Source organism: Prinia subflava, chromosome 12 (assembly GCF_021018805.1).
Source record: "Prinia subflava isolate CZ2003 ecotype Zambia chromosome 12, Cam_Psub_1.2, whole genome shotgun sequence".
Lineage (NCBI taxonomy): Eukaryota > Metazoa > Chordata > Aves > Passeriformes > Cisticolidae > Prinia > Prinia subflava.
Genome location: NC_086258.1, coordinates 8,454,450 through 8,477,012, shown reverse-complemented (window position 1 = coordinate 8,477,012; position 22,563 = coordinate 8,454,450). Strand labels below are relative to the sequence as shown.

The window sequence follows — 22,563 nt, the reverse complement described above, 5'->3', positions numbered from 1 at the left end:
CAATCCATCCCATCTTTGTGGCTCCGGTTTTCGGCTGCCCAAGGGTCACGTCGAGCTGGGGGCTGAGCAATTATTTCTGCCACATGTTAGCTGCTCCTGCCAGGGCTGGGCTGCCCTCAGGGTTAATCATGGAATTGTGGAAGAGTTTGGGTTGGAAGAGACCTGAAAATTCATCTCATTCCACCCCTGCCATGGGCAGGGACACCTTCCACTGTCCCAGGGTGCTCGAAACCCCATCCAACCTGGCCGTGGGCACTGCCAGGGATCCAGGGGCAGCCACAGCTGCTCTGGGCTGTGCCAGGGCCTGCCCACCCTCCCAGGGCAGGATTTCTCCCTGGTATCCCATCTAACCCTTGCAGGATTTGGGCTGTGCAGGGATTTGCCGTGTGCCTGCCAGAGGAGATGGAGCAGGGGCTGCCGTGTGCACGTTGTGCTGCTGGGGATGGGGAGAGGCTCATCAGGGGCTTCACAGTCCTGGCTGTATCCCCTTCATGAGCACCCACACCATTACCAGGGGTTCCTCTGGGGCTAAGAGGGGATCCAGGCTCTTTTAATTACTCCTGACTCCTAATTTTTGTGTCTGTACTAATCCTTGTAGTTCCCCTTCCTCTTTTGCCATGAAGGACTCATTCCCAGGAAACACTTCCTTTTCCTCTCTGGTCCTTGCACAAGTTTTTTCCCTCTTTTTCCCCCCAGATCTCACAGAAAGAGATGGAGCAGGTACAACCTGCCCACCTGCAGTGCCCAAACCCAGGGAGTTAGGTTGGGAGGGCTGAGCTTTCCAGAGGAAACACGGGAATGTGGTTGGGATGGAGAGCCCATCTCCCGCTCCCACAGGGGCTGAGAGGAGACCTCAGGAGCACCAGGAGCAGATTCTCTGAATTCCCTGCACTGGCTGTGCTCACCCCTCTGCCAGCACAGGGGACAGTCACACCTCACCCAGGAGCCTCCTGCACCTCCCAAATTTCCTTGGGAATTTCCTGAATGCTTCGCTGCTCAGCATCCCATGAAGGGAAGCGGCGAGAGCCGCCACAAATGTCCTTCTCCCCATCCCCTCCTCCGTGCAGGGACAGGCAGCTCTGCCTCTCCTCACAAGCGTCTCGGAGTGGTTTTAATTCCATTTTTGGATGCTCCTGGCCAGGGAGGGGGCACTGCCGCAGACATGCAAGCCCGGAGGCGCTTCAGAAGGAAGGAGGAGAGGAGGAGGAGGAGGAGGAGGCTGCGTGCTGGGAGAGGCAGCCCCGGCTCTCAGCGCTGCCCCGGCCGCCTTTGAGCGCAGCCAGCGGAGGCGTTTGATCTCCAGCCGAGCCCTCGGTGTTGCTGTGATGGGGGTGAGACCTCTCCTGCCTCTCAGGAAGCCCTTCCTCAGGAAAAGGCTTTCAACTCCTTCGCAGGGGGGTCCTGGGGAGGGGGAGAAGCATTAGGGGGCATTTCTGGGGTGAGAGGACAGAGGCTGGGGCTTGGAGCTCCGTGTGCCCCCAAACCTGTGCTTGTGCAGGTCCCTGCAGGGCACTGAGGGGGTTTGGCCAGGTCCTGGCGGGGCAGTGATGATTCCATCCTAAAGAAAAGGACCCAGCCATCCCCAGGGGCAGAGGGGTGTTTGGGGAAACCGAGGCACAGAGATGCTCTGAGCCTTGCAAAGCTCTCAAGCACAGATTAAAGTTAAACTGGAGCCTGGGCTTCCACACCTGAGCCTTCCACACCTGAGCCTTCCACACCTGAGCCATCCCCTCGTGTTTTCCACAGGTTGTTTTTTTTTTTTTTATTCCCCTTGACTGAAGCAAAAAAGAGTTTTCAAAAGTGGGACTCGGGCCTTGAAGTGACACATAATTGAAGGTGGTAATTAAAGGCACAGCCGAGCGCTGAGCGAAAAAAGGGAAAAAATAAAGGGAAAGCGCGAGTTGCAATTTTACAATTTAATTAGGCTCGCTTGCTCTCGTGGTGGGGAGGTGGCAGGCAGACCCTGGAGGCACACGAGGCTTTCTGATGTTTCTGGGATCCAGCTTTCCCAAGGATAACTGCGTGGCTCCGCTGCACATTAAAAGGCAGAGATTAGCAAAAGGCCTATTTTAATATAATTTTCCCACCCCCTGAGAATGGGGGAGGTTCTTGAAGCAGAAACTTTCAATAATTAAAAAAGAAAAAAAAAAAAAAAAAGGGAAAAAAATGATAAGTGTTGATATGGAAAGTGTATGAAAATAGATCTCTGCTGACTTCCCCGCTCTGAGATATCATTGACTGGCAATATTTTCAGTTTCTCTAATAGGAGAGATCCTGCTGATGGCTTTGGCAGCACTGGGAGGTGGAAAACACGGATCTGAGGGCAGGATTGTGTGTCCCCAAAGCCACCTGGGCAGTGGGTCGAGGTTGGGAGCTCAGTGCCAGCCTTCAGCAGGACTTTGGGGTGGCAGCTTGGCTTTTGTGGGGCACAGCCCAGCCCGGGGAGAGCGGGACCCTTGGCAGAGCTGGGAGTGTTCTCCCTTGTATAAATTATATAAATCATCCCCCTGCACGAGGCAGTGTGCACATAAATATGTAGATTTAGGCTCCAGCCCTCATGACTTATTCACCAGCAGCATCATATTGTTTCTAACTTTGGAGCAGTTCCTGGAAACTGTTCCTTCTTCAAATTAAAAAAAGATCTATGGGCACTGCTGGTGTGTCCTGGCAGCGGCTGGGGCCAGGCTGGGCAGCAGCAGGTACCTCCCACCAGCCTGGATTCATCCAGGGGCTCACACCCATCCAGGGGCTCACACCCATCCCAGGAAGGGAAGGGGGAACTCTCTGGATGTGGAGTAGGAGTGAGACTCCTGCCCTGGCTGTGCTCTCCTGCCCTAAACTTCCAGTTTGCGAAGGAACCAGGGGAAATCTTCACTTCTGCAGCAGCCTCAGTTTTCCTCCACCTGAAGCACCCTTGGGGTGATCCAGGAGCTTTTCCCACATCCCCCAGGCTGCCTGCGGGGTCCCAGTGATGCTTCAAACTGAAAGAGGGGTTTGGATTGGGAAGGAATTCCTGGCTGGGAGGGTGGGCAGGCCCTGGCACAGGGTGCCCAGAGAACCTGGGGCTACCCCTGGATCCCTGGCAGTGCCCAAGGCCAGGCTGGACAGGGCTTGGAGCACCCTGGGACAGTGGGAAATGTCCCTGCCATGGCAGGGGGGGTGGAATGAGATGAATTTTCAGGTCCTTTCCAACCCAGATCATGATTCCACGCAGTTCCCACCTCTCTGGCCTCCCTCCCAGCCTCTCACTGCCAAACTCAGCTCTGATTTTTCCACATTTTCCTGAGATTGGGCCACTGAGGGACAGCAGGAGCAGTGTCCATCCCACGGTCAGGATGGATGGATGGGAACCCCCTTGGCTGCTCCTGCTGTTCGGGACCATTGCCCAGGAATTGAGCAGCCCCCAGAATGTTTAACACCAGCACTTGTGGCACATCCCAGAATATCCTGCCTAATAGACCCTGCCAAGTCAGTATTGTCCTAAATGGTTCCGAGCAAGGAGCAGGGAGGTAGCAACAATGCAGACATGCCATTTTCCAAGGAATTATGCCAGGCTGGGATTTATCGGTGTGCTCAAATTGCCGTTAATAAAACACAGTTTTGCTGGCGTGAGGGAAATTGGTTTTTGCAGAGCCTGGAGGGATCCAAGTAGAATATTCCGGGTGTCATCTCCAGTGCAGCAGGAAAATGAGCTTCCTGCTTTTGGCAAGGCTAAAAAGGTTGGATCCTTCACCTTCCTAGAAAGGAGATCCTGAAAGGGCTTCCCCTCCTGGACTGCTGCTTGTTCCCTCAATTCCTTCACGCTCCCTTTTGCCAGCCCTTACAGCTGTGTTGTATCTTTCCAATGTATTTTAAATTTCTTTCCATTCCTAAAAGCTCCCTGAGAAGTTCTCCTGTCCACAGCCCCTTCCAAGTCTGCCTGGTTCCCTCCCAAATTTCTTTCCTCACAGCTCTGTGCTGCTCTCCTGAGCGGGGAGAGCCCAGCCTGGTGTTTTAAAACACAAATAAACACAAATAAACTCCCCATCCTGTGATTCCTCCACTGCAACTCTGTTCTTTCCCTCTCCTTGCACATTGAAGGGAGCTGGTGCTTGGGAAAAATGCCACAATTTAATTTGGGAATCATTCCGCTCGGAGGAACCGTGGAGGAGGAGAGGGGGGATCTGTGGCATCAATAAATCACGGCGTGCTGGGAATTCACAGCTCTGCACATTGCAGGACGGGTGTGGGCACCCCTCAGGCGCACCTGCAGCAGGACCCTGGCACACAGATGGGAAATTTGGGGGATTTGTGTTTATTTGGTCTGTGTGTTGAAGAGGCAAACGTTTTCTGATGTGTTCCTGGCAAATCTGGGGTGTGGATTGCTGGGAGCAGAGCAGTGGAGTGCTGGAATCCACTCCTCACCTTGCCAGGTCCCAGTCCAAGACTGGAGGACAGCCCACACCCAAGGAGCTTGGATGGAGCTTTGGGAATCCACATCCCTGGAGCTTCCAGGCTCTGTTTGCAGCCCCAACCCTTCTGTGGGACCTTCTGCTACCCTCAGCCCCGGCTGGGATCCCGGGAAGCCCCAGGCACTGAGCTTTCCTGGGATTCCTGCGTCCCCCAAAGGCTGGGCCATCCCTGGCCAGGGACAGGGTGGGCTCAGGGAGGCACTGGGGACCCCCAGGACCTGCTGCCACCTCCCCTCCCGAGGGTTTTTGGGCAGCAATCAGCTCGTGCCCGGGGGAGTGCTGGAAAATGTTCAAGCAGAAGAAAAATCCCCATTTTCCCTGCCCTCCTGGAGATGAAACCGGAGATGGAGCCTCTCCCGAGAGCCGAGCCCTCCCCGCTGCCGCCAGAATAACAATGACTGCGAGAGATAATTAGCTGAGCTTCTCCAATCCTGACAATTAATTGAACCCCTCCAGCCCCGATAATTAACTTGAGCCCCTCCAACCTCGAGAATTGCGTTCTTCCAACCCCAATAATCAGCCCAGCCCCTCCAGCCCTGATCAATAACCGAGCCCCTCCAAGCCTGGTGTTCAGCCCAGTTCCTCCAACCCTGCCCAGGGCTGTGCTGCCCCATCCTCATCCTCACCCAAGGGGGATGAGGGTCCCAAGGAGCCCCTGGCGTGTTCCCAAGGCTCTGCCCACCCCCTGCACCCTCCAGGGCTGAGCTCCTTTCCCCCAAAACCATCCCAGGCCAGGACACTTCACAAAGTCCTGAGAGGATTGCAGGGAATTTTTCTCCCTGATTATTCATGTCTAACAAGAACTGGCAGCTTTTTTATTTTCTGCTCTCCCAGGCTTTTCCAGTGGCTTTTTCCCCCTCACCCTGCACGGGTTTTCAGCAGGTCGCTGCAGTTTTCTTGCTTTGATCCCCTAATGTGCTGTTATGCAATGAGACAAGCTCTTCCCGTCACTTCCCCAGCTCCAGCCAGGCCTTTTGCTGTAATAGGCACAGCACTGCCTTGAAATATTAACGAGTTTTACCTTAATTACCTTTCAAGCTTCTCAGGGCTCTCTTCATTTCCCTTCTCACTCTCTTTTTAATATCAGCCACGAGCAGAGGCAGACGCTGAGTGAGGGTGGGATTTTTTCCCCCTCCTCTCCTCACTCCGTGCTTTGGATACTGCCAGGATGAGGGAGGGACCTCGGGGGTGTGGGCACTGTGCAACGTGGGCATTTTTTACCTTGTGGTTCAACATTTCCCCTTGGAATGCTGGTTTCCAGAGGGAAGAGAGCACCCAACACTTTTCCTGTGTTTTGGACACCATGGGCCATCCAGAACCAGCCTCTCCACCCTCCCCGGCAGAGGAGATTTTCTCCTGTCCCCTCTGTGGCTCTGGGAGAGGCAGCAGCTTCCTGCAGCACCTCCCCAGCTGTCCCCACGCTGTCACTGCTGCTGGTGACACTTAAATTCCTGCAAACATTTATTAGATGAGTGCATTGGGGCAGCAGCAGAGCGCTGGCATCTCCGAGGCACTGCTGGAGCTAATTGCCTGATTCATCCCAATTCCTCATCAAGAGAAGCCCTGGCCCTGCTGAAGACAGGGCTGGGGCTCAAGGGACAGAAGGGGAAGGACAAGGGGGTGGGGATGGATTTTATTAAACACCTCAGCCCTGCAAACCCGGCTCCTTTTGAAGCCAGGCGGGGGGACTGCATCGTTCCTCATTTATTAACGTCCTTTTTGGTTTAGTAACACACATCCAGCCACGGAATTCTGCACGGAGCACGGGAAAGTAGGGCAAGGGAGACACTAATAGCTCCCAACAAGGAGGCTGATTCATGGCTCTCTGCTGCAAAAGCCCCGTTTAGCTCCCTAAAGCCTAATTTTGTGTTTGCTGTCGTGTTCCGCCAGCCCCACGGGAGGTGCTGGGGATGGTGGGATGCAGGGACCAGTGGGATGTGGCACCCAGTGGGATGCTCTGCCTCTCTGCAGACCTGTCCCCACAGCTGATGTGTTTTATCAGGTTTTTGCCATGTTTTGTCAGAGTTTTCCCAGCCATCAGTGGGCTCAGGGCTGGGGAAAGCAGCAGCTCAGGTGTGTCAGTGTCCCCCTGGCTGGTGACTTTGGTGACAATGACAACACGAGCCTTGGCTGATTCCCCAGGGGTTGTCACCCCCCAACCAGCCACTCTGAAAATTTTATTTCTTCTCCCTGATCATCTCTGGCTCCTGTGGTGGGAGAGAAAGGGGGGAAGCAGGGAAGGAGGGGCTGATCCCACAGGGAATTTGATGCTGGCAGCTCCCGGTCACATCTCCCAAACCCCCACACCCCTCAGCTCCCCAGGCCTTTCCCTTTGCACCTTTCCTGCTTTCCTGGGTATTTCCCTCAGCCCTGATGGAAAGGCAGGCAGTTTTAGGGCAGAATTTCAGCAGCAGAGTGGCAGGGGGAATTCCTTCTGTCCCACCAGTGCAATGGGCTGCCACATCCTCACGGAAGAAAGGAGAAATCCTGCTCTGAGGAGTCACTTCCTGAACTTTTCCTGCTGTCACTTTTCCTTGACACTGAATTTTGGAGTATTTGGGAGTTGTGAAAGTCACCTCAGACCCCTCCTTTGCAGCTGCAGGAGGCTCTAGTGTCCCCCAGCTCTGCTCTTCTGAAGAAAGGGGTAGCAGCAGTCCCTGCTGGATTTTTCCTGGGTCTCTCCTGGTTTGGAGCACATTTTCCACCAGCAAATTTTGCTGCGGATGGATGGGCAGCCCCTGTGAGCACACTGAATGTGTGGTTCATTAATTACTCCTGTTATAGGGCTATTACAGCCAAGAAATTGCATTATTAAAAAGAAATCTTTGCAGATGCTTCAAATGCGACGACCTATTCAATAGCTGACACTGGGTCATAATTAAAAGTAAAAAGTAGGGGCCAGAAGAGGACAAAAAGTGGCAGATTCCCTGAATATGGTTAATGGAAACATTATTAACATTAGGAAATTGCATAGGAGAAATCACTGGCTCCTGGCCCAGTTTAAATATGCAGCAGGCTCCTGACGTGTGCCTATGATGATTAATAGCATTAACAGAAAAAAAAAAATTAAATTAAGTCCATTGAGCTGCCTTTAATGGCCGTGTCTGGCTCCTTTGTTCCCTTCATTCCAGCAGGAAGGGTCAATCCCAGGATATTCCTGCTTCCAGCATATTCAAGGCACCCCTGGCACCCAAGAAATTTTCCAGCCAAATTGGGAACCCAGAGGAAAATTGTGGATTTGCAGATCCTCCATGTGGAACACAAACCTCTCCCAGATCCCTTTTGCACCCCAAAACAGCCTTTGGGAGATGCTTTCACTCCATTTTTCTCAAACTCTCAGCTTTGCTTTGCTTTAAGGGTTTTTTTTTTGCATTTTTCCATTTGTTCTTCATGGATGTCGCTGTGAATCAATCTGGCGTCGGGCCCATTCGCCACCTAATATTTCTCAATAATTTATTATCAGCAGTTTAATCCTCCTGGGAGCTCCCTGCACATTAAAGGCTCTTGTTCAGTCAGGTCATGTCGCAGACTGGAAGCACTTCCAGCCCTTTGATTTGTTTGTGTTTCATGTTTTTGTTGGGAGAGCAGTAAAAGACATGAATTTCCCCCCGCTCTTGGAATGAATTTATCATCTCGGTTGTTCCCTTTCTTCTCTCCAATTGAACCATCACTTTCTGGTGCCTCTCATCTCCCTCTCCGTGGGCCCTGTTCCATATGGATGCTGTGGGATGCAGTGGGATGGGAGTGCAGAGCAGGAATCAGCTGCCAGAGCATCCTCACCCCCTGCACGTGCTGCTCGCCCTCATCCCTGAGATTCCATGAGATATTCCATGAGCTATTCCATGAGCTATTCCATGAGCTATTCCATGAGATATTCCATGAGATATTCCATGAGATATTCCATGGGATAACAGCAGTGGGATGAACCTCCTGCTCCGATCGAGCTCACTGACACCCCTCATTCCAGCCAAACCCCAAATTTGGGCTCAAAAAGTTTAAAAAGTCCCCAGCAGCTCAAAAGCTGAAGGATTTGGGGTGGGCTTGGAAAAGAGATTTATTTTCTGAGTATTGCAGATCTCAAAATTGGAAAATTCCCAAATTTCAGCCTAAGAAGGGAGAGGTCTCAGCCCCTCTGTTCCATCTGGGCCAGCAACAGCAGCAGGGTCAGGCTCTGTGCTCAGGGCAGAAACCAGCTCAGCCCAGCACCCCTTGACCTCTCCATCCCCTTTCTCCTCCCAAAATTTGGGTGGATTTAGGGCAGCTCACCCCTGGAAATGCAGCCCTGCTGCCAAGAGTGCACGGCTGATTAAAACCATTCATGGAGAGTGGTATTAATTGAATGGAGAATAATATTAATTAAGACTTTTACTCTCTCCCTAGGAGGAATCAGGCTGGACGTGCTGCTCTGCCTTGTTCCTCGGAGCAGTTTTCAATCCCAAAACCAGCACAGAGAAGTGTCACTGTCACCAGTGCCCCAGGTGCCAGCCAGGTTGCAGCCTCTGGAAGCTCTGAGAGTGCAGAACTTTTGGCATCCCCCAAATCCCAGGTGAGTTTTTCCAGGCACAAAGCAAAAACTTGCAGGAAAAGACAAAACCTTTTCCCTTGGACCTGCTCTGGAAAGGGCCCTTGCAGGAAGGAATAATTACAGGATTTACTAAATATTACAGGAAGGAATTTCTGTGTGCAGGGACTGAACAAAAGGGTCGTTAACAGGTAAATCCTGGTGAATTCCAGGCTCATGGGTGAACCACAGGCACAGCCAGGGCTGGTGGCACTGGCAGGGGACACTGTGCCACCCTGGGTTTGGATAGAGGAGGGAGGGACTCAACAGCATCCAGAAAACTCAGGAAAAACTTCTGAGCAGCAGCAGAGCTCTGCACCCACCCCGTGTTTGCACCCCAGAGAGGAGCAGCAGCTTTAGGCAGAAACAGGGACAGAGAGCTGGAGATTTCCATATGAAATATTGAAATTTTTGCTCGCTGGAGTGGAAGGCAGAGCTGCTGTGGCTCCTGAATAAATCATCGGAGCCGGCACACGTGCTCGCCCGCAATGACGTCTGCGAGGGGAGAGCGTGGGACCGGGGAGGAGGGAAAATAAAGTGGAATAAAACAAAATATAGGGCACCTTCCCCCCCCCTAAGAGCTTCATTAGCTCGTCTCAAGCTCCTCTAGCATGGCAGCTGAAATCTGCTGCCTTTTTTGTGTCTTGTCAGCCCATCCAGCGTGGCCTCCTCCTGCTCTGCCGAACCCGAGCGTGCCTGGGCGAACGCGGAGCTCTGTTAAAATTTCATGGGCTCTGGGTATCCGGGGGCCTGTCAGGAGAAACGCTGGAGTCTGGGGAATGCAGAGCCTCCCCTGAACCGGAGGAATGCTGGAAGAGACGACACGCCTGGCAGAGAACGCCACGCCTTCAAAGCTTGACTCAAGAAATGCTCTAAAAACCTCTTTAGGGCCTTTTAGAACTTAGGAAAAGCTGATTAAAAAAGATGGGGAGAGACTTTCCGCACAGGCAGGTGATGCCAGGACAAGTGGAGAAGCAGATCTGTGTACTGGAGGATGATGTAAAGCCTGAGGAGTCCAGGGGATGCTAATCCCAGTGAAAGGGAGCTGTGCCCTTGTTAGGAATCAAATGTTTCCCAGGGCGTTAATTCCTGTCTAATTAAGAGCTCCAGAGTTCCACGGAGGGCTGGTTTCAGCTGGTTCTCAGCCCTCCATGGAAATCATGTTTTCCAACATCCCTAGCACCGTCCTCAGGAGGTGTCCCTGGAGTTAAATCCTCCAGACAGACGGAGGTTTTTAAAAAATGCATCCCGAGTGCCTCATCGGATGAGCAGGAAAGTGGGACAGGCACGGCCAGCGCTTCCTTCCCGCTGTCCCCGGGCTCCTGGGGCTGCTGGGACACCCCGGACCCCCCGAGCCATCCGTGCCCCACCTCAAACCCAGCTCTGGGGAGCGATTCTGTCTCCCAAACTATTCCATCATTACTGGGATCTTTCCATTTGCTCTGACAGGGGTTTGTGAGCTAAAAGGATTTAAAAAAAGGGCTGCAGGAGGGAGCTGTGCAGTGAGTGTCCCTGGAATTCCCAGGATTGATAAACACCGATCCAAATCACCAGGGAAACCCGTGTTTTCACCTCATTTTTTCCCCTTTGTTCCTCTCTCTAATGAATCCTTTGCTGGGATGTCCCTGTCGCTCCCTGCTCCTGAGGCTTCCCAGGATTTATTCCTGGCATTCCCTGATCGCCGGGATTAAGAGGCTCAGGATGGAGTGTTGTGACAGGAAGCAATTATATGCAAATAAGAAGCTGCGCAAGTGTGAGTAAACATTAGGGGTTGTTTTTTTCCTGTTGAACCTCCCGTGATTTAAAAGCCATTAAGGGCGCAGCCAGCGCTCTTTGTCAGCAGTTTCTTGGCGCTCCGGCAGCTCTCGCATCCTTCCACAGCATCGGGGACTTCCAGGGCTCGGGGGTGAGATGAGCTGGGGATGCAGGGGACGGAAAATCCTCGGGACTGCGCATCCTGGGCATCCTTGAGCAGGTTCCTTTCCCTGTCAGCTCATCCCCTGCCTCCTCTCAGGCTCATCCTGCCGCTCCCAGGACAGGAACGGGGATTTTTCCGTCGGGCTCTGCCCTGCCGGGTTCCACGGAGGGCGCGGGGCTGGCCGGGCGCTCCCGGAGGCGCAGCGGGGTCTGCGCTGCAGGAAATCTCCGCTGGGGAGGTGCAGCAGCTGTGCAGCAGCTGTGCAGCAGCTGTGCAGCACGATGGAGCTGTGGGGGCTGCTGTGCCTCTTTCCTGGGAGCTGGAGGCTCTGTGGGGACTCTGGGGTCCCTTCTTTGGGGGTTCGCTGCCCTGGCTGAGTGCTGAGAGCTTTGGGAAGGGTCAGCTAAGAGTGATTTATTCTGTGGGTGGCTGAGTGGTGGGATGGGGTCTGGGAACAGAGCTCAGGGGAGCAGCAAAATACCCCCCAAAATGCCCGTGGCTGCAATCCCCAAAAGGTGCTGTCGGGAAGGGATTGTCCAGCAGGATTTTTGGGGTGAGGAACAGCAGGGAGAGGCAGAACTCTGCTCAGGGGGCAGGGAATGGGCTTTATTCCCCCAGGGAAATTCATCCCTGCACCTTCCAGTGCTGTTGAGGAGCAAAACCCGAGCCCCAAGAGCCAATCCTCACCCATGGGGTCTTTCAGAGGCGTTTCCCCTCAGTGTAATTAAAGCTCCATCTGCCCTGCAGCCTCCCTCGGAGCAGCGATCCAAGATTGATCCTCCCGTCCCGCCCTAAGCAGTTGGTCAAACATTTGTCTCTGGCACCTGGGGACGTGTGTGAGCAAAGCTGCAATTTAGACCGAGGAAATCACCGAGAAAACAAATCCTGAGCCCCCATCCAGCCATTCCTAACACGTCACCCTCCTGACAGTGCTGCCAGAGAGCCAGGAAAAAAGCTCCAGCCTTGAAATTTTTCTAGCAGAAGACAAATGAGGGAGATTCATGTCTCTGTTGGCACTACATTGTTTTGCTCAGCTGGCTGCAGAGCAAATAAGATGCGGTGTTGCATTGATTTGTAACCCAGGAGCTGTCCTGGCAAATGGATGGGCTGGGGAAAACTTCATTTGGGGCTTAAATTGGAGAAAGCAGCAGGCAAAGGGTGCCCAGAGCCTCGGGATCCCACTGTGCCTCCTCCCTGGGGCATGAGGGGAACAAGTTCTTCCTTTTTTGGGGGAAGCTTTTCCCTATGGATCTGTGGGATCTTTGCTGTGCCTCTGCACCCCCATCACTGCTTGCTGCCCTGGTGTTTGGACACGATCCCAAGAGCAATGGAAACCAAACCCATTTCCAGCCATTTCCACTCATTTCCAGTGGTTTTGGGGAATGGGAATTCTCCTTTGCAAGGCTGTGCCCTGCCAGCCTCGGGCTCACCCCATGGGGAGGTGCCAGGAGCAGGGTGACACCTCCTGATGTCACCCACGGCATCTTCAGTGGGCAAAAATCCAGGGAAAGCTGGATCCATCCCTGTGGGCCGTGCCCAGGGAGGGTCTGGAAGGGGCAGAGGGGAAAATGCTGCTTGTTAGCATTAATAAACGTAAAACACAGAAATAAAAATAAAATAAATAGGAAAACATCAAACTAATGCCCAGGAACAATGCGTCACAAGGCTGGCAGCTCCCCCAGGTCTCACTGCAAAGAATTGGAGTGTCCAAATGAGTCTCCTCCGAAGCCACCTCCATTCCAGAGCACCAGGGAAGAGGAGGGCAGAGGGAGGATGAGGAGGCACGAGGCTGTTCATCACTTCTGCAGCTGCTCCCCTTCCATCAGCCCTGATCCCTCAGACGCATCCACTGCCTAAGAAAAATCCCCCACTGCTCTCTGCAGACAGGAGGCAATTTCCAAGTCCCAGCGATTCCCAAGAAAAGTGATGCTGGCTGTGCCCTAATGGAAAGGCAGCCAGTTTTATAGCAGAATGCAAATGAAAAGGTATAAATAAACAATCGCTCACGAATAAGTGCTTGCCTTTAATGAATATTTCATATACAAAAGGAGTCATTGACATTTTGCTGGATTGCTTCAATTAGCTCTTGAGCCTCATGTTCATGCAAATAATAAGCTTGCTTTTCATAATGCTTTGTTAATCTGCTTCATAGTGTGAATTTATACAGTAATATATCACCCAGACCTCCTGCTGGAGCCTTTATTGGATATAAATGACTTAGTAATTGCTATTGATCATTAAAGGAGTGTGGTGTTATTTTGGAATTACAATGTGGGGGATCTTTGCAGGACTGAGGGATCTGGCTGCTCGGGCTGGTTTATATTCAGGGCAGTGACTAATGGGTCCTTGGGAGGAAAAAGTCAAAGTGTGCCAAGATTGAGGCTGGGGAAAAACACTGCTGGAGTCATTGCTGCCTCCCCGTCACGAAACGCTCCCGGCGACGTATCCAGAATATATCTCAGCATATTCCATTTCACGCATTGATCTCCATCCCAACTCCAGCCTCGCTAAGATTAGCCAGGAAAATATTGTGGCAGGCAGAAGCAGGCTGGGCCTGGGGTGAAAACACAGCCTGGCAGGTCCCTGAGCGTGGTGACCGTGTCAGGGTGAGCAGGGACAAAGCCACCAGGGCCCTTCCCAAGGCTGCCACAACAAGCTCAGGAGGCTGCAGGTCTTTAATCCAGGCTGGCTGTTGTGGTGGGTGATTAAAGCAAGGGGTTTGCAGCCCCCCAGGCTCTGCAGTGTTGGGTGTATTGATCCCAGCTCCTGCTCCGTGTTCCCAACAGGGAATTCGGCCTCAGCCTCCTCCTCCCCATCACTTGCTGGTTGTCTTTGCAGCTTCCAACATTAAAACCTCATCACTCTGAAGAGAAGAAGCTGAGGCTGCACTTTAGATTTATGTTTTTCATTTAGAAAACTCCTTTTTTTTGTTGTTCCTTCACCTGGAAGAGCCATCCTTGGCTTGCTCAGCTGTGTTCAGTGCTGGTTCCTGCCTGGCTCAGAGAACAGCTGGGAAATCTCTGCTTCTCCAGCACCCCAGGAGGGCACCCCAAGTGCTCCCCCTGCACGGGCTGGGTGATTTCAGCTGGCTTTGACACCCACATCCATCTGGAAAATGGTTGGGGGCATTAACTCCTCTGTGCCCCCAGGGTTGTGCTGGCACTCACTTCATGAACATCTTGAGAGCGCTCTGAGCTCCCTCTCTGGCTCTGCTTTTATTAAAACCTCCCTGAGCATTTTCCCCCTTCCAATTTACCACGTTTCCCCCCCGGAATGTGCTTTGATTTTTCAGCAATTTCAAAGTCCTCAGGCTTTGCCCGGAAGGTAATTTATCCCCGTTTGTGTTTTTCTGTGTTTGTACATGTGCTGCAGCGCTTTGGGAAGGAACACAAAGAGCAGCTGGGGCTGCGATTGATGGAGTGCACCTCGAGGAGGGATTTCCAGGAGCTGGGAGCTCGCTCTGATCCTGCTGGACAAGCTCTAAATCCAGCTCCAGAGGGAGCCAGGCTGGAATCAGCCTGGGGAAGGGTTCCTGGATGTCCCCTCGGGCTGTCAGGCCAGGAGTGGCCCCTTGCTGTGGTCACCAAAGCCTCAAAGGGGCACGGCGGGTGGAAGTGTGGCCTCTTTTCTCCCTTTAGTGAGAGCCCAGTGGCAAATCCTGCTTGCCCAGCTGGCACCCGGCAGCCTGGGCTCCCAGGAGAGGCTGTTCCCATCGCCACCAGCCCAGCTCTGCTCCTGCCTCATCCCCCGAAACCTTCCCGGAGTCACCCCCGGGCCCCTCTGGTGGGTGAACTCCTGCCCCACCAGAGCCATTTGTTTCAGGGGATTTTACACACACAAATCTCCGGCTCTTTCTCCTGCCAGCCGCCTCTCCCGAGGCTGGGTTTGATAAAGGCTGGGGCTCGGGGGTGAGCGGGTCAGAGCTGCCTGGGATTTAATGCCACCACCTCAATTTATGTCCCCTGGGAGTGTGACTCCCCCCAGCCCCCCGCGAACCACCTAAAAATGCTCCTCAGAGCAACCTTTTCTGGTTTTAGCTGTGATTTAGCCCCAGGATTGCTGTGGGATCCTCGCCTGCTGCAATTCCAGCCCCTGGGATTTAACACTTCTTTTTTCCCGGCTGTTTTTTGCCACCTGGTTTTTCCTCTCCTGTCGCTGTGATCTCTGTCCTCCAGCAGCTCGGGCGGGTGTGTGGAGCCGAGCACACCAGGGGATGTTCCAGAGCCTCAATTCTGCTCCTCCTCTGCCTTTTCTCTGCACCAGATCCTGCCCTGAAACGAGAAAAGCAAGGACGGAAAGAAGGACCCCTCCATCCTCCACATCCTCCTGACTCGTGAAAATGCAATTGTCACCTCCCCAAAACTGGGAGGGAGTGACGGGGAGGGCCAGGGCTGATCTGCATTTAAAAGAGGGGCAATCGACAGAGAGAGGAGATAAAAGGGAGAGAGGCCCGCATTTGAAGATCGTGTTTCCTTATGGCAATAATAATTTGAAAGCTGATTTACTGCCAAGAGAAACAGCAAAGAGACCCCTTGGCACTGCCCCAAACTCCTCATTTACTCTTTTAGAGCAAGGAACATTTATAAAAACGGAATAAACCATCCAACGAGGCTGCCTAGGATTCTTTGAAAGATGTCTCCATCAAAGCACCGGGGTCAGCCTCTGGTGGGAGCAGGGCTGGGGGCTGATGGCAGCGAGCAGGGATGGGGAAAGGGGTGCTGAGGGGATGGGGAGCAGAGCCCGTGGTCACCCCTCTGCCCTGGGGACACCCCGAGCCTCCCCAGCGCTTTGTTTTGTGCTTTGCTTTAAATTTGGGAGTTGCTGTAGCAGTTCTGGGGTGGAAACACCCCCAGAAAAAAAAATAACCCTACCTTCAACTTCCGATTTGTTGATTATTTCTCTGTTTGTGAAGGATCCACACAAATATCCCTGCCCTGCTCCATCCCCCTCGCTCAAACAGGGAGAGGGGCTGGGGAGGGAGAGCACTTAACGGAGATAAATATTTTACAGATTTTAATTAAATATGAGAACCCCGCTGGGGCTGGAAGCAGGACCATCCTGGAATATGAATTATCAAGAACCCCTTGTCCCAGACGTCCATTCTTTCCACCCCAGCCACTTCAGGCAAATAAAATGGAAAATAAATCCTGAGTCCCTCTGCAACAGGCTGATGTTTTTGGGGGCAGCTGGTCCAGTTTCCACCCTAGATCTGTTTTTTGGGGCAGCTTGGCTCTGCCCCAGCTGGGCTGTGCCTCAGGCACTCAGAGGAGCCTCTGCGGGAGGGGTTTCCATTCCAGCACTTTTGGGAAGAGGTTTTGAGTCGGCCCTGGAGGAGGCAGGAGCTCTGCACATCGATTGAGTGGTGCTTCCCGGGAGAAGATTAAGTGGATACAATTGGCCAGGATTGACCTCGATGGATCTCTCCTGATTTATTCCAGCTGGGGAGCTGATCCAGCGCAGGCTGGGGTGAGTGTTATGCAATTCCTTGTCCTCAGGAGCCTGGGCTGTGGCTCCCGTGGTGTTCCCGTGCTGAGCCCCTGCACACAGAGCAAGTGCAACTCATGATGGGGCAAAAATTCAGCCTAGAAATAATTTCTGCCCCACACTCTCCGCTCTGAGGACGGTGTGTGAGTTAAACTGATCTCTGCAACCAGCTCAGCTTCACCCTGGGGCTTCCCTGTGTGAAGAACTCAGCCAAAGCTCTTGATCCATCCTGTTTTTCCAGGCTGGATCCATCCCAGAGGTGCACGGGCACGGTGAGGGCACAGAGGAGCAGAGCTGGCTGCTGCCAGCCTGCTGCTGGGGACTCCTTTTCCCAACAGATCAAGGAATTTGGTGAAAACTGCAGTTAATCCAAACCAAGGCTGTCACAAAGTCAAAAAGCAAAGGCAGAGCTTTAAAGAAAGCAAAACCCCAAATGTGGCCAAAGGAATCCAGGAGGGGCTGCTTGTGCTGAGGCCACAGCACAGGCAGTGAGAAGCTCCCACCCCTCTCTATTTTGGAAGCCAATCTCCTGCTGATTAGGGTATAAATGAACAAAGGATGGGCACAGCTCACCCAGGGATGCTGCAGGAATATCTGTGCAGTAGTTTGAAGAGCTCAGGTGAGCTCCAGCTAAACCATCTTTGGTCATTCTTATCAGAACCCTCTGGAATTCATCAATGTTACTGAGACATAAACTGCTCTGAAATGAGAAAGAAAAGGCTGAGAAACAGAACACCAAGAGTGCAAGGACTAGATAAAGGAGGGTCATGAAGCACTGGGCTGTAACCAATCCTATTTCCTGAAAGCTGAACGAATGGACATGAAACACCCATCAAGTAATGCGTGATTGTGTGAACAGTACTTTTAGAATGCATAAATAGAGCTTAATACAAACAATAAATGGTTTGTGCTCAATCAAATTTGTTGGTGGTCCAGAAGTCCTAAATATCTGCAGTTTCCCCAAGAAAATGTGGCACCCCCAGCCAGGAGCTGGAGTCTGGAGCAGAGCCAGGCCCTGGCAGGGAGCAGCCAGCCTGAGCCACGTGTGCTCTGCATAATTAGCCCGTGTGGCAGCCTCCCATCCATTATCAGCCTCTTCCCTAATAGACTTCCCTAATGAGAGCACCCCAAGTGACCTGGCTGCGCAGCCCTCTCCTTGTAACTGGTTTTATAATTGTGATTGATCTCCGAGGCGCTGCCTCTGCTGCCTCCTTCCACGGCTCCAGAGTCCTCCTCCTCCTCCAGCCAGGACTTCAGAGCTGAGATCTCCTCTGAGCACTCTCGGGCACCAATTAGTGACCGACACATCTCTGCCCCCGGAGCGGGACCCCTCAGCCTGGAGTGAGGGGAAATTCCCCGGGTGGGTCCGAGGCACGGCCCGGTGTTTTAGCTGAGCAGCTGGATCATCCCAGAGCACAGCCAGCCCTGCCTGGGTCATACCCACGAGGGTTTGGGGTCTGGTCCTTCCTGACAGAGGTTTTGGGTGCCCTCTCAAAGTGTGGTGACGATGGGACAAAGCTTGTTACAGAGTCTTGGGCTGGGTTGGGCTGGGTTGGGTTGTGTTGGGTTGGGCTGGGCTGGGCTGGGTTGGGCTGGGTTGGGTTGGGCTGGGTTGGGCTGGGTTGGGTTGTGTTGGGTTGGGCTGGGCTGGGTTGAGTTGGGTTTGGTTGGGCTGGGCTGGGTTGGGCTGGGTTGGGTTGGGTTGGGTTGGGCTGGGTTGGGTTGGGTTGGGCTGGGTTGGGCTGGGTTGGGTTGGGCTGGGTTGGGTTGGGTTGGGTTGGGCTGGGTTGGGTTGGGCTGGGTTGGGTTGGGTTGGGTTGGGTTGGGCTGGGTTGGGCTGGGTTGGGTTGGGCTGGGTTGGGTTGGGTTGAGTTGGGTTGGGTTGAGTTGGGTTGGGCTGGGCTGGGTTGGGCTGGGTTGGGTTGGACTGGGTTGGACTGGGTTGGGCTGGGTTGGGTTGGGTTGGGTTGGGCTGGGCTGGGTTGGGCTGGGTTGGGTTGGGCTGGGTTGGACTGGGCTGGGTTGGGTTGGGTTGGGCTGGGTTGTGTTGGGTTGGGTTGGGTTGGGCTGGGCTGGGCTGGGTTGGGCTGGGTTGGGTTGGGAGGGACTTAAAACCCATCCAGTGCCACCCCCTCCAGGCTGAGGGGTCCTGCCCCAGGCACAGAGATGTGGCAGTCACTAATTGGCGCCCCGTGGCCTGCAGCAAAGTTTGAAAGATGTGATAACTCCAGATCCCTTAGTGAAAGAAACTGGAAGAACGAAAAAGAAAAATCTCCTTGGCTGCTCCAGGTGTCCTGGAGCATTACCACAGCTCATTGCCTGCACAGCACCCCCCAGTTAAAAAATCACTTTTTTTTCCATGGAAATCTGTGCTGGCTGCTGCAAAATAATCCCAGATGAAGCATCTACAGCGAGCACATTGTTATTAGCTCAGATGATTTGGCTTGCTCTCTTGCTTTCTGGTTTTTTATTCATGCTGGCGGCAAGCAAACCCATGCAGCTCCATTATGTATAATTTATTCTGGATTAGATCAAAGGAACAGTTTACAGGGGTGGTTTGGGCATTATTATGATTTTTTTTTTTAGCTTTTTCCATATTTTATAAATATATATTTATTCTCCCTCCCCTTCCCCACACTCCCCACTGCCTTTGCTCATAAGCAAATTATAAATTATTCACCAGCCCCAACAAGACAAGTGCTCCTCAGGCCTGGAAATGGAATCAGCGACGTGGGATGGGAGCTCTGTGTTTTTGGGGAGTCTGTGGGATGCAGGGATGCAGCTGGGACCAAGGAATTCCTTTTGAGGGACTTTGTGGGAGCCCGGGCAGGCTGCAGAGGTGCTGTCAGCTCAGTAATGCCACCTTTATGGGGACAGGGGGCATCAATCCTACACCGATCCTACACCTATCCTACACTGATCCTACACCAATCCTACTCCAATTCTACACCAATCCCACACCAATCCTACACCAATCCCACACCAATCCTACACCAATCCCACACCAATCCTACACCAATCCTACACCAATCCTACAGCAATCCTACACCAATCCTACACCAATCCTACACCAATCCCACACCAATCCTACACCGATCCCACACCAATCCTACACCAATCCCACACCAATCCTACACCAATCACACACCAATCCCACACCAATCCTACACCAATCACACACCAATCCTACACCAATCCCACACCAATCCTACACCAATCCCACACCAATCGTACACCAATCCTACACCAATCCTACACTGATCCTACACCAATCCCACACCAATCCCACACCAATCCTACACCGATCCTACACCAATCCTACACCAATCCCACACCAATCCTACACCAATCCTACACCAATCCTACACCAATTCTACACCAATCCCACACCAATCCTACACCAATCCTACACTGATTCTACACCAATCCCACACCAATCCTACACCAATCCCACACCAACCCAACACCAATCCCACACTGATCCTACACCAATTCTACACCAATTCTACACCAATCCTACACCGATCCCACACCAATCCTACAGGAGCTTTTGGTAAAAGCAAGGCCTTAGGGCTTAGCCAGAGGGATCAATTCCCCCCTGGACATGATATTCCCTGAGAAATGGGCTGGCACACACAAATCCATCTCCTGGATTTGCTGGAATCTGCCCCGTGCCCAGGCCCTGCCCTGCTGAGCATCCCCCAGGCAGGCTGGCAGCACCCCTGAGCATAAAACATCGTTCCAGGAACTCTGGTGGTGCTTGGTGCCAGGGCTGTGCTGTGCCCAGCACTAATTAATGGGGCCTCTTCTCCCCCTCAGCTCCACATTAGTGGCCCATCAATTATTGAAGCTGAGCCGTGCATTTCGGAGCTGGTGGATGACCAGAGGGACCCTGCTGAGAGTCCAGAAGTGGCTGTCAGCCTCTCATTAGGTATTTATTAAATGGAATTTAGCACCCGAGCCCGCGGGCTGACGGCATTCCGAGCAGGATCAGCCCTCCTGGGAGGCTGTGGGGACAAACCCCAGCCTCCATCCCACATCCCTCACTGTGTGGGATAACCAAGGCTGCCCAAACCTCCCCGTGCTGCTCTCAGGAAGGTTCCTGGGACAAGCTTTGGCCTCCACCCCACATCCCTCACTTTGGGTACACCACAGGCTGCCCAAAAGTTCCCGTGCTGCTCTCAGGAATGTTCCTGGGAAGGTTGGAGCAGGCAGAGGCACCCAGAACATTTCCAAACCGTGCTCCACTGCCCTGTGTGGGACACTCCAAACCTGTCCCGTCCTCTGGGCTCCCTCAGCAATTCAGCTCCAAACCTTTGGGCAAATTCCTCAGCTCAGGGTGATTGTTTTCATTCCTGCTGCTCTCACTCCCCATCTCCATCCTCCCTCCCTTGACTGTTCCTTGTTCTGCTTTTCTGAGCAATCCCCTCTCCTTTGATCACTGCAGGTCCTCGGGGAGGGTTGGAATGAGCCCAACCACCGAGGGCTGGTTGTCCATCAGCTCTCCCTGCTGGGTGAGGGGAGCTGGGCTGGGAGGGAGCTGCAGGGATGGCAGAGCTGGGAATGCTCAGGGAACACCTCAAGGATGCTCTTCCTAGGTTGGATGGAGTTTGGAGCAGCCTGGGATAGCAGAAATTTCTGTCAGGTCCCTTCCAGCCCCAGCCCCTTTGGGATTCAGTGATTCTGTGGTTCTGCACTGTCAGGCTGAGCTGGCTCTCAGATCCCACCAGCACAAATCTCCCATCCCCAAACCCCCAGGGATGAACCCTGGGGTTCCTCCATCCTCCCACAGCAAAACCCTGAAGCAAAGAGGGATTTGAAGCTGAGAGCAAAACTCCCTCAAGCCAGAAATCCCTGGGTTTGGAGGGGGCTCCCAGGAGAGTCCTGCTGCCCTCTGCCCCCCGTGCACAGGGAAAAGCTGGGAGCCACACTGGGCAAAGCCATCCTCCCACCAGGGCGCTGGGAGAGGGCTCTGGAGCACAGAAATGTTTTGGCTGTGCTCTCCTCACACTTCTTCCCTCCATTCAGAATTTTCCTGGGGTTGTGCAGCTGATGAAATCACCCCAGCAGCGCCTGTGTCTGCAGGAACGTGCTGGATTGGAAACAAAAACAAACAGATCCTCTCTCAGGAAACATTTAGGGTTTTTTTTCTTTTCTTTTTTTTTTTTAGGAGATGTTGGGGTTTCTGTTTAAAAAAACCCACCCTAAAACAGTGTTTTTCTCTCTTTTTGCAAGGAGAAGTTGCTGTTCTGACTCTTCCCACTGCGGGAATCAACTGCCAAGCGGGATGTTTGCAGCTGGGCCTTGGAGCAAAACACAACAAATTCCTTTAAAACAAACAAGCAGTGGGTTTTCTGTTGTTTTTATTTTGTTGTGGCTGTTGTTTTTGGGAGGGGGTGTGTACAGAGGCACATCCCAGGGCTGGAGGAGCTTTGGGAGTGACTTTGCTCCTCCTGTGCCTGCACCTCTGCTGCCCAGCGGGGTTTGCTCCCAGCTGGGAGCTGTAAGCTGCTGTAATATTCAATAATCCAGTAATATTCATCACTCACTGGGCATGTTCCAGCACCTTTCCCAATCCCTCTTTATCCTGAGCCTTGTAAACCAGCTCTGGCTCCATCCCCGGTGGCCTGGGCAGGGCAGGTCACCCGTGGTGGCCACCAGGGGGGTGATGCTGGCCAGGATTGCTGCTCTGCTAGCCCACTCCTTGCTCTCATTGCCACGGGGCTCTGGCTCCCAGATGGGACCCAGCCTCGAGGCTTTTTTGGAGGCTTTGCACAGCCAGACCCTGGCTGGTGACCCGGCTGTCACCCAGCCCAGCTCCAGGCGGGAACACGGGCGGAACGGGCAGTGGGAATTCCAGGGTTTGCAGCTCCAGGATGGAGCAGGATCCATGGCGATGCCAGGGTGGGGTTTTCCCCCCCCCTCTACCCCATTTTTGTTTTTTTTCCTCCTCCCTTTGCCACTCGTTGAGGCTGAGCAGGAATTGGGCTCCCCATGGCTGCTTGGCCACAGCGCTGTGGGTTTGCAGTGAGGTTTTTCCTTTCATTTTGAGCTGCTTGAGGGACAACCAGGCACTCCTGGAGCAGCAGGGCTGGTCCTGGGGGCTGTGGGGCGCTGGCTGTGAGCCTCAGAGGCAGCAGCAGCCCTGC

The 22,563-nt window shown here is 53.3% G+C and overlaps 1 long non-coding RNA gene across 1 annotated transcript; it reads left to right on the top strand.

The window, feature by feature from the left end:
* The first annotated feature begins 1,155 nt into the window (after positions 1 to 1,155).
* Positions 1,156 to 13,785, top strand: LOC134557137 (uncharacterized). Its single transcript, XR_010081996.1, has 4 exons — positions 1,156 to 1,331; positions 8,832 to 8,997; positions 9,664 to 10,918; positions 11,678 to 13,785. It is a non-coding gene; the product is annotated as an uncharacterized LOC134557137 (long non-coding RNA).
* The last annotated feature ends 8,778 nt before the right edge of the window (positions 13,786 to 22,563 follow it).